This window comes from Somniosus microcephalus, unplaced genomic scaffold (genome assembly GCF_052327205.1).
Source record: "Somniosus microcephalus isolate GS21.2 unplaced genomic scaffold, FLI_Smic_1.0 unresolved_chr2, whole genome shotgun sequence".
Classification (NCBI taxonomy): domain Eukaryota; kingdom Metazoa; phylum Chordata; class Chondrichthyes; order Squaliformes; family Somniosidae; genus Somniosus; species Somniosus microcephalus.
In genome coordinates, this window is record NW_028225180.1 from 8,756,505 (window position 1) to 8,770,488 (window position 13,984).

Genomic DNA, 13,984 nt, shown 5'->3' on the forward strand with positions numbered 1-13,984 from the left:
GCCACGGCGATGAATTCGAGCATGAGGGGTTGGGTGGGGGGGGGGGGGGAGGCATGGCCAGTTTTGTGGGCGGGGCCGGCTTCCGGCGGGGATGTTTCTTTTAAACGGGCGGGAAAAGATGGCGGTTTGCGCTGGGCGTAAGATGCGGACGAAATTCCCGCCGGTAATGTGCGATTCCGGGCGCCGATAGACAAAGGCAGCGCCACCTCGTGGAAACTCTACCTCCTTAAGCTTTGATTCCCAAATTAACGAGAAGTTGGGGGGTGGGGGCCACGGGGACAAGAGAATCGAGGAAGGATTACGCTGTCTATCCAGGGCACAAGTGGGCAATCCCGCTTATGCCTCTGTGTGATTAGTGCTCCAGAAATGGAGTGCGTCAAGACTCGGTCGAACGCGATAAAGGTTATTTGCTTACAGAGGGCAGTCAAGTGACGGGTCAGGGTAATGTAGGGGGAGCTCTACACTGTATCTAACCCATGCTGTACCTGCCCTGGGAGCACTCGATGCTGACTCTGGGTATAAAGTGGGGACACACTGTCGGGGTAATGTAGAGGGAGCTCTACACTGTATCTAACCCATGCTGTACCTGCCCTGGGAGAGCTCGATGCTGACTCTGGGTATAAAGTGGGGACACACTGTCGGGGTAATGTAGAGGGAGCTCTACACTGTATCTAACCCATGCTGTACCTGCCCTGGGAGAGCTCGATGCTGACTCTGGGTATAAAGTGGGGACACACTGTCAGGGTAATGTAGAGGGAGCTCTACACTGTATCTAACCCGTGCTGTACCTGCCCTGGGAGCGCTCGATGCTGACACTGGGTATAAAGTGGGGACACACTGTCAGGGTAATGTAGAGGGAGCTCTACACTGTATCTAACCCGTGCTGTACCTGCCTTGGGAGCGCTCGATGCTGACACTGGGTATAAAGTGGGGACACACTGTCAGGGTAATGTAGAGGGAGCTCTACACTGTATCTAACCCATGCTGTACCTGCCCTGGGAGTGCGCGATGCTGACACTGGGTATAAAGTGGGGACACACTGTCAGGGTAATGTAGAGGGAGCTCTACACTCTATCTAACCCGTGCTGTACCTGCCCTGGGAGCGCTCGATGCTGACACTGGGTATAAAGTGGGGACACACTGTCAGGGTAATGTAGAGGGAGCTCTAAACTTTATCTAACCCGTGCTGTACCTGCCCTGGGAGCGTTCGATGCTGACACTGGGTATAAAGTGGGGACACACTGTCAGGGTAATGCAGAGCGAGCTGTACACTGTATCTAACCCGTGCTGTACCTGCCCTGGGAGCGCTCGATGCTGACACTGGGTATAAAGTGGGGACACACTGTCAGGGTAATGTAGAGGGAGCTCTACACTGTATCTAACCCGTGCTGTACCTGCCCTGGGAGCGCTCGATGTTGACACTGGGTATAAAGTGAGGGCACACTGTCAGGGTAATGTAGAGGGAGCTCTACACTGTATCTAACCCATGCTGTACCTGCCCTGGGAGCGCTCGATGCTGACACTGGGTATAAAGTGGGGACACACTGTCAGGGTAATGTAGAGGGAGCTCTACACTGTATCTAACCCGTGCTGTACCTGCCCTGGGAGCGCTCGATGCTGACACTGGGTATAAAGTGAGGGCACACTGTCAGGGTAATGTAGAGGGAGCTCTACACTGTATCTAACCCATGCTGTACCTGCCCTGGGAGCGCTCGATGCTGACACTGGGTATAAAGTGGGGACACACTGTCAGGGTAATGTAAAGGGAGCGCTACACTGTATCTAACCCATGCTGTACCTGCCCTGGGAGCGCTCGATGCTGACACTGGGTATAAAGTGGGGGACACACTGTCAGGGTAATGTAGAGGGAGCTCTACACTGTATCTAACCCATGCTGTACCTGCCCTGGGAGTGCTCGATGCTGACACTGGGTATAAAGTGGGGGACACACTGTCAGGGTAATGTAGAGGGAGCTCTACACTGTATCTAACCCGTGCTGTACCTGCCCTGGGAGCGCTCGATGCTGACACTGGGTATAAAGTGGGGACACACTGTCAGGGTAATGTAGAGGGAGCTCTACACTGTATCTAACCCGTGCTGTATCTGCCCTGGGAGCGCTCGATGCTGACACTGGGTATAAAGTGGGGACACACTGTCAGGGTGATTTAGAGGGAGCTCTACACTGTATCTAACCCATGCTGTACCTGCTCTGGGAGCGCTCGATGCTGACACTGGGTATAAAGTGGGGACTGAATCACCGAGAGTTTGTGGATTTGTTACAGATCACTCAATTGAAAATCGCCAGCAATCCATTCGCAAAAGGATTCCGAGACGGACACCCGGATGACTGGTGAGTTTGCTTTCCATCTTCCGCCCGTCTGCCTCGTCCCTCTCCAACACACTGACTCCTCCTGATGCGGGAGAGGATTCCTCTAGTGACACGCACTGTCTGGTCCCAGTCAGGCTGTGTCCGAGTGTGTTTGATCGCGGGGTGGTGGGGTGTCACTGTCTGACACACACACACTAACTCACTCTCTCACACACACACTAACTCGCAATCTCTCACACACACACACACACACACACACTAACTCGCAATCTCTCTCACACACTCACACACACACTAACTCGCAATCTCTCACACACACACACACACACTAACTCGCAATCTCTCACACACACTCACACACACACTAACTCGCAATCTCTCTCACTCACTCACACACACACTAACTCACTCTCACACACACACACTAACTCACAATCTCTCTCACACACTCACACACACACTAACTCGCAATCTCTCTCACTCACTCACACACACACTAACTCGCAATCTCTCTCACACACACACACACACACTAACTCGCAATCTCTCACACACACTCACACACACACTAACTCGCAATCTCACACACACACTCACACACACACCAACTCGCAATCTCTCTCACTAACTCGCACACACTAACTCGCAATCTCTCTCACACACTCACACACACACTAACTCGCAATCTCTCTCACACACTCACACACACACTAACTCGCAATCTCACACACACTCTCACACACTAACTCGCAATATCACACACACACTAACTCGCAATCTCTCTCACACACTCACACACACTAACTCACAATTTCTCTCTCACACTCACACACACATTAACTCGCAATCTCTCTCACACACTCACACACACACTAACTCGCAATCTCACACACACACTAACTCGCAATCTCTCTCACACACTCGCACACACACTAACTCGCAATCTCTCTCACACACTAACTCGCAATCTCTCTCACACACTCACACACACACTAACTCGCAATCTCTCTCACACGCTCACACACACACTAATTCGCAATCTCTCTCACACACACACACACACTAACTCGCAATCTCTCTCACACACACACACACTCTAACTCGCAATCTCTCTCACACACTCACACACACACTAACTCGCAATCTCTCTCACACACTCACACACACACTAACTCACAATCTCTCTCACACACTCACACACACACTAACTCGCAATCTCTCTCACACACTCACACACACACTAACTCGCAATCTCTCTCACACACTCGCACACACACTAACTCGCAATCTCTCTCACACACACACACACACTAACTCGCAATCTCTCACACACTCACACACACACTAACTCGCAATCTCTCTCACACACTCACACACACACTAACTCGCAATCTCTCTCACACACTCGCACACACACTAACTCGCAATCTCTCTCACACACTCACACACACACTAACTCGCAATCTCACACACACTCACACACACACTAACTCGCAATCTCTCTCACACTCACACACACACTAACTCGCAATCTCTCTCACACACTCACACACACACTAACTCGCAATCTCACACACACACTCACACACACACTAACTCGCAATCTCTCTCACACACTCGCACACACACTAACTCGCAATCTCTCTCACACACTAACTCGCAATCTCTCTCACACACTCACACACACACTAACTCGCAATCTCTCTCACACACTCACACACACACTAACTCGCAATCTCTCTCACACACACACACACACACTAACTCGCAATCTCTCTCACACACTCACACACACACTAACTCGCAATCTCTCTCACACACTCACACACACACTAACTCGCAATCTCTCTCACACTCACACAAACACTAACTCGCAATCTCTCTCACAAACTCACACACACACTAACTCACAATCTCTCTCACACACACACACACTAACTCACAATCTCTCTCACACACTCACACACACACTAACTCGCAATCTCTCTCACTCACTCACACACACACTAACTCGCAATCTCTCTCACACACTCACACACACACTAACTCGCAATCTCTCTCACACACTCACACACACACTAACTCGCAATCTCTCTCACACACTCACACACACTAACTCGCAATCTCTCTCACACACACACACACATTAACTCGCAATCTCTCTCACACACACACACACACTAACTCGCAATCTCTCTCACACACTCACACACACACTAACTCGCAATCTCTCTCACACACTCACACACACACTAACTCGCAATCTCTCTCACACACTCACACACACACTAACTCACAATCTCTCTCACACACATACACACTAACTCGCAATCTCTCTCACACACACACACACTAACTCGCAATCTCTCTCTCACACACACACACACTAACCCGCAATCTCTCTCACACTCACACACACACACTAACTCGCAATCTCTCTCACACACTCACACACACACTAACTCGCAATCTCTCACACACACACACACACACTAACTCGCAATCTCTCTCACACACTCACACACACACTAACTCGCAATCTCTCTCACACTCACACACACACTAACTCGCAATCTCTCTCACACACACACACTAACTCGCAATCTCTCTCACACACTCACACACACACTAACTCGCAATCAATCTCACACACACACACACACACTATCTCGCAATCTCTCTCACACTCACACACACTAACTCGCAATCTCTCTCACACACACACTAACTCGCAATCTCTCTCACACACTCACACACACACTAACTCGCAATCTCTCTCACACACTCACACACACACGAACTCGCAATCTCTCTCACACACTCACACACGCACTAACTCGCAATCTCTCTCAAACACTCACACACCCACTAACTCGCAATCTCTCTCACACACTAACTCGCAAACTCTCTCACACACACACACACACTAAGTCGCAATCTCTCTCACACACTCGCACACACACTAACTCGCAATCTCTCTCACACACTCACACACACATTAACTCGCAATCTCTCTCACACACACACACACTAACTCGCAATCTCTCTCACACTCACACACACACTAACTCGCAATCTTTCTCACACACACACACGAACTCGCAATCTCTCTCACACACTCACACACACACTAACTCGCAATCTCTCTCACACACTCACACACACACTAACTCGCAATCTCTCTCACACACTCACACACACACTAACTCGCAATCTCTCTCACACACACACACACACACTAACTCGCAATCTCTCTCTCACACACACACACACACACACTAATTCGCAATCTCTCTCACACTCACACACACACTAACTCGCAATCTCTCTCACACACACACACTAACTCGCAATCTCTCTCACACACTCACACACACACTAACTCGCAATCTCTCTCACACACTCACACACACACTAACTCGCAATCTCTCTCACACACACACACGCACTAACTCGCAATCTCTCTCACACACTCACACACACACTAACTCGCAATCTCTCTCACACACACACACACTAACTCGCAATCTCTCTCACACACTCACACACACACTAACTCGCAATCTCTCTCACACACTCACACACACACTAACTCACAATCTCTCTCACACACACACACTAACTCGCAATCTCTCTCACACACTCACACACACACTAACTCGCAATCTCTCTCACACACTCACACACACACTAACTCGCAATCTCTCTCACACACTCACACACACACTAACTCGCAATCTCTCTCACACACTCACACACACTAACTCACAATCTCTCTCACACACGCACACACACTAACTCGCAATCTCTCTCACACACACACACACACGCACACGAACTCGCAATCTCTCTCACACACTCACACACACATTAACTCAAAATCTCTCTCACACTCACACACACACACACTAACTCGCAATCTCTCTCACACACACACACACTAACTCGCAATCTCGCTCACACACTCACACACACACTAACTCGCAATCTCTCTCACACACACACACACTAACTCACAATCTCTCTCACACACTCACACACACACTAACTCGCAATCTCTCTCACACACTCACACACACACTAACTCGCAATCTCTCACTCACACACACACACACTAACTCGCAATCTCTCACTCACACACACACACACTAACTCGCAATCTCTCTCACACACTCACACACACACTAACTCGCAATCTCTCTCGCACACACACACACACACTAACTCACAATCTCTCTCACACACTCACACACACACTAACTTGCAATCTCTCTCACACACTCACACACACACTAACTCGCAATCTCTCTCACACACACTAACTCGCAATCTCTCTCACACACTCACACACACACTAACTCACAATCTCTCACACTCACACACACACTAACTCGCAATCTCTCTCACACACACAAACACATTAACTCGCAATCTCTCTCACACACACACACACACTAACTCGCAATCTCTCTCACACACTCACACACACACTAACTCGCAATCTCTCTCACACACTCACACACACACTAACTCGCAATCTCTCTCACACACTCACACACACACTAACTCACAATCTCTCTCACACACATACACACTAACTCGCAATCTCTCTCACACACACACACACTAACTCGCAATCTCTCTCTCACACACACACACTAACTCGCAATCTCTCTCACACTCACACACACACACTAACTCGCAATCTCTCTCACACACTCACACACACACTAACTCGCAATCTCTCACACTCACACACACACACACTAACTCGCAATCTCTCTCACACACACACTAACTCGCAATCTCTCTCACACTCACACACACACTAACTCGCAATCTCTCTCACACACACACACTAACTCGCAATCTCTCTCACACACTCACACACACACTAACTCGCAATCAATCTCACACACACACACACACACTATCTCGCAATCTCTCTCACACTCACACACACACTAACTTGCAATCTCTCTCACACACACACCCTAACTCGCAATCTCTCTCACACACTCACACACACACTAACTCGCAATCTCTCTCACACACTCACAGACACACTAACTCGCAATCTCTCTCACACACTCACACACGCACTAACTCGCAATCTCTCTCACACACTCACACACACACGAACTCGCAATCTCTCTCACACACTAACTCGCAATCTGTCTCACACACTCACACACACACTAACTCGCAATCTCTCTCACACACTCGCACACACACTAACTCGCAATCTCTCTCACACACTCACACACACATTAACTCGCAATCTCTCTCACACTCACACACACACTAACTCACAATCTCTCTCACACTCACACACACACTAACTCGCAATCTTTCTCACACACACACACGAACTCGCAATCTCTCTCACACACACACACTAACTCGCAATCTCTCTCACACACTCACACACACACTAACTCGCAATCTCTCTCACACACTGACACACACACTAACTCGCAATCTCTCTCACACACTGACACACACACTAACTCGCAATCTCTCTCACACACACACACACACACTAACTCGCAATCTCTCTCTCACACACACACACACACTAACTCGCAATCTCTCTCACACTCACACACACTAACTCGCAATCTCTCTCACACACACACACTAACTCGCAATCTCTCTCACACTCACACACACACTAACTCGCAATCTCTCTCACACACTCACACACACACTAACTCGCAATCTCTCTCACACACACACACGCACTAACTCGCAATCTCTCTCACACACTCACACACACACTAACTCGCAATCTCTCTCACACACACACACACTAACTCGCAATCTCTCTCACACACTCACACACACACTAACTCGCAATCTCTCTCACACACTCACACACACACTAACTCACAATCTCTCTCACACACACACACTAACTCGCAATCTCTCTCACACACTCACACACACACTAACTCGCAATCTCTCTCACACACTCACACACACACTAACTCGCAATCTCTCTCACACACACACTAACTCGCAATCTCACACACACTCTCACACACACTAACTCGCAATATCACACACACACTAACTCGCAATCTCTCTCACACACTCACACACACTAACTCACAATTTCTCTCTCACACTCACACACACATTAACTCGCAATCTCTCTCACACACTCACACACACACTAACTCGCAATATCACACACACACTCACACACACACTAACTCGCAATCTCTCTCACACACTCGCACACACACTAACTCGCAATCTCTCTCACACACTAACTCGCAATCTCTCTCACACACTCACACACACACTAACTCGCAATCTCTCTCACACACTCGCACACACACTAACTCGCAATCTCTCTCACACACTCACACACACACTAACTCGCAATCTCTCTCACACACTCACACACACACTAACTCACAATCTCTCTCACACACTCACACACACACTAACTCGCAATCTCTCTCACACACTCACACACACACTAACTCGCAATCTCTCTCACACACTCGCACACACACTAACTCGCAATCTCTCTCACACACACACACTAACTCGCAATCTCTCACACTCACACACACACTAACTCGCAATCTCTCTCACACACACACACACACTAACTCGCAATCTCTCTCACACACTCGCACACACACTAACTCGCAATCGCTCTCACACACTCACACACACACTAACTCGCAATCTCACACACACACACACACACTAACTCGCAATCTCTCTCACACTCACACACACACTAACTCGCAATCTCTCTCACACACTCACACACACACTAACTCTCAATCTCACACACACACTCACACACACACTAACTCGCAATCTCTCTCACACACTCGCACACACACTAACTCGCAATCTCTCTCACACACTAACTCGCAATCTCTCTCACACACTCACACACACACTAACTCGCAATCTCTCTCACACACTCACACACACACTAACTCGCAATCTCTCTCACACACACACACACACACACTAACTCGCAATCTCTCTCACACTCACACACACTAACTCGCAATCTCTCTCACACACTCACACACACACTAACTCGCAATCTCTCTCACACTCACACAAACACTAACTCGCAATCTCTCTCACATACTCACACACACACTAACTCACAATCTCTCTCACACACACACACACTAACTCACAATCTCTCTCACACACTCACACACACACTAACTCGCAATCTCTCTCACTCACTCACACACACACTAACTCGCAATCTCTCTCACACACTCACACACACATTAACTCGCAATCTCTCTCACATTCACACACACACTAACTCGCAATCTCTCTCACACACTCACACACACTAACTCGCAATCTCTCTCACACACACACACACATTAACTCGCAATCTCTCTCACACACACTAACTCGCAATCTCTCTCACACACTCACACACACACTAACTCGCAATCTCTCTCACACACTCACACACACACTAACTCACAATCTCTCTCACACACATACACACTAACTCGCAATCTCTCTCACACACACACACACTAACTCGCAATCTCTCTCTCACACACACACACACTAACTCGCAATCTCTCTCACACACTCACACACACACTAACTCGCAATCTCTCACACACACACACACTAACTCGCAATCTCTCTCACACACTCACACACACACTAACTCGCAATCTCTCTCACACTCACACACACACTAACTCGCAATCTCTCTCACACACACACACTAACTTGCAATCTCTCTCACACACTCACACACACACTAACTCGCAATCAATCTCACACACACACACACACACTATCTCGCAATCTCTCTCACACTCACACACACACTAACTCGCAATCTCTCTCACACACACACACTAACTCGCAATCTCTCTCACACACTCACACACACACTAACTCGCAATCTCTCTCACACACTCACACACACACTAACTCGCAATCTCTCTCACACACTCACACACGCACTAACTCGCAATCTCTCTCACACACTCACACACCCACTAACTCGCAATCTCCCTCACACACTAACTCGCAATCTCTCTCACACACACACACACACTAACTCGCAATCTCTCTCACACACTCGCACACACACTAACTCGCAACCTCTCTCACACACTCACACACACATTAACTCGCAATCTCTCTCACACTCACACACACACTAACTCGCAATCTCTCTCACACTCACACACACACCAACTCGCAATCTTTCTCACACACACACACGAACTCGCAATCTCTCTCACACACTCACACACACTAACTCGCAATCTCTCTCACACACTCACACACACACTAACTCGCAATCTCTCTCAGACACTCACACACACACTAACTCGCAATCTCTCTCACACACACACACACACACTAACTCGCAATCTCTCTCTCACTCACACACACACACACTAACTCGCAATCTCTCTCACACTCACACACACACTAACTCGCAATCTCTCTCACACACACACACTAACTCGCAATCTCTCTCACACACTCACACACACACTAACTCGCAATCTCTCTCACACACTCACACACACACTAACTCGCAATCTCTCTCACACACACACACGCACTAACTCGCAATCTCTCTCACACACTCACACACACTAACTCGCAATCTCTCTCACACACACACACACTAACTCGCAATCTCTCTCACACACACACACACACTAACTCGCAATCTCTCTCACACACTCACACACACACTAACTCACAATCTCTCTCACACACACACACTAACTCGCAATCTCTCTCACACACTCACACACACACTAACTCGCAATCTCTCTCACACACTCACACACACACTAACTCGCAATCTCTCTCACACACTCACACACACACTAAGTCGCAATCTCTCTCACACACTCACACACACACTAACTCACAATCTCTCTCACACACGCACACACACTAACTCGCAATCTCTCTCACACACACACACACACGCACACTAACTCGCAATCTCTCTCACACTCACACACACATTAACTCACAATCTCTCTCACACTCACACACACACACTAACTCGCAATCTCTCTCACACACACACACACTAACTCGCAATCTCGCTCACACACTCACACACACACTAACTCGCAATCTCTCTCACACACTCACACACTAACTCACAATCTCTCTCACACACTCACACACACACTAACTCGCAATCTCTCTCACACACTCACACACACACTAACTCGCAATCTCTCACTCACACACACACACACTAACTCGCAATCTCTCTCACACACTCACACACACACTAACTCGCAATCTCTCTCACACACACACACACACTAACTCGCAATCTCTCTCACACACTCACACACACACTAACTTGCAATCTCTCTCACACACTCACACACACACTAACTCGCAATCTCTCTCACACACACTAACTCGCAATCTCTCTCACACACTCACACACACACTACCTCGCAATCTCTCTCTCACACTCACACACACTAACTCGCAATCTCTCTCACACACTCACACACACACTAACTCGCAATCTCACACACTCTCACACACACATTAACTCACAATCTCTCTCACACTCACACACACACACTAACTCGCAATCTCTCTCACACACACACACACGAACTCGCAATCTCGCTCACACACTCACACACACACTAACTCGCAATCTCTCTCACACACTCACACACTAACTCACAATCTCTCTCACACACTCACACACACACTAACTCGCAATCTCTCTCACACACTCACACACACACTAACTCGCAATCTCTCACTCACACACACACACACTAACTCGCAATCTCTCTCACACACTCACACACACACTAACTCGCAATCTCTCTCACACACACACACACACACTAACTCACAATCTCTCTCACACACTCACACACACACTAACTTGCAATCTCTCTCACACACTCACACACACACTAACTCGCAATCTCTCTCACACACACTAACTCGCAATCTCTCTCACACACTCACACACACACTAACTCACAATCTCTCTCACACACTCACACACACACTAACTCGCAATCTCTCTCTCACACTCACACACACTAACTCGCAATCTCTCTCACACACTCACACACACACTAACTCGCAATCTCTCTCACACACTCTCACACACACTAACTCACAATCTCTCTCACTCCCTCACACACACACTAACTCTCAATCTCTCACACTCACACACACACTAACTCGCAATCTCTCTCACACACACAAACACATTAACTCGCAATCTCTCTCACACACACACACACACTAACTCGCAATCTCTCTCACACACTCACACACACACTAACTCGCAATCTCTCTCACACACTCACACACACACTAACTCGCAATCTCTCTCACACACTCACACACACACTAACTCACAATCTCTCTCACACACATACACACTAACTCGCAATCTCTCTCACACACACACACACTAACTCGCAATCTCTCTCTCACACACACACACACTAACTCGCAATCTCTCTCACACTCACACACACACACTAACTCGCAATCTCTCTCACACACTCACACACACACTAACTCGCAATCTCTCACACTCACACACACACACACTAACTCGCAATCTCTCTCACACACACACTAACTCGCAATCTCTCTCACACTCACACACACACTAACTCGCAATCTCTCTCACACACACACACTAACTCGCAATCTCTCTCACACACTCACACACACACTAACTCGCAATCAATCTCACACACACACACACACACTATCTCGCAATCTCTCTCACACTCACACACACACTAACTCGCAATCTCTCTCACACACACACCCTAACTCGCAATCTCTCTCACTCTCACACGCACACTAACTCGCAATCTCTCTCACACACTCACAGACACACAAACTCGCAATCTCTCTCACACACTCACACACGCACTAACTCGTAATCTCTCTCACACACTCACACACACACTAACTCGCAATCTCTCTCACACACTAACTCGCAATCTGTCTCACACACTCACACACACACTAACTCGCAATCTCTCTCACACACTCGCACACACACTAACTCGCAATCTCTCTCACACACTCACACACACATTAACTCGCAATCTCTCTCACACTCACACACACACTAACTCGCAATCTCTCTCACACTCACACACACACTAACTCGCAATCTTTCTCACACACACACACGAACTCGCAATCTCTCTCACACACTCACACACACACTAACTCGCAATCTCTCTCACACACTCACACACACACTAACTCGCAATCTCTCTCACACACTCACACACACACTAACTCGCAATCTCTCTCACACACTGACACACACACTAACTCGCAATCTCTCTCACACACACACACACACACTAACTCGCAATCTCTCTCTCACACACACACACACACACTAACTCGCAATCTCTCTCACACTCACACACACACTAACTCGCAATCTCTCTCACACACACACACTAACTTGCAATCTCTCTCACACACTCACACACACACTAACTCGCAATGTCTCTCACACACACACACTAACTCGCAATCTCTCTCACACACTGACACACACACTAACTCGCAATCTCTCTCACACACTCACACACACACTAACTCGCAATCTCTCTCACACAC

The 13,984-nt window shown here is 48.2% G+C and overlaps 1 protein-coding gene across 1 annotated transcript in view; it reads left to right on the forward strand.

The window, feature by feature from the left end:
* Positions 1-2,284: 2,284 nt before the first annotated feature.
* The window catches only part of LOC147092076 (uncharacterized), a 48,976-nt gene continuing 37,276 nt past the window's right edge, over positions 2,285-13,984 (forward strand). Inside the window, exon 1 of the mRNA XM_085975618.1 lies at positions 2,285-2,350. The gene's annotated coding sequence lies outside the window, so the exon portion shown is untranslated. The remainder of the gene's footprint in view (positions 2,351-13,984) is intronic.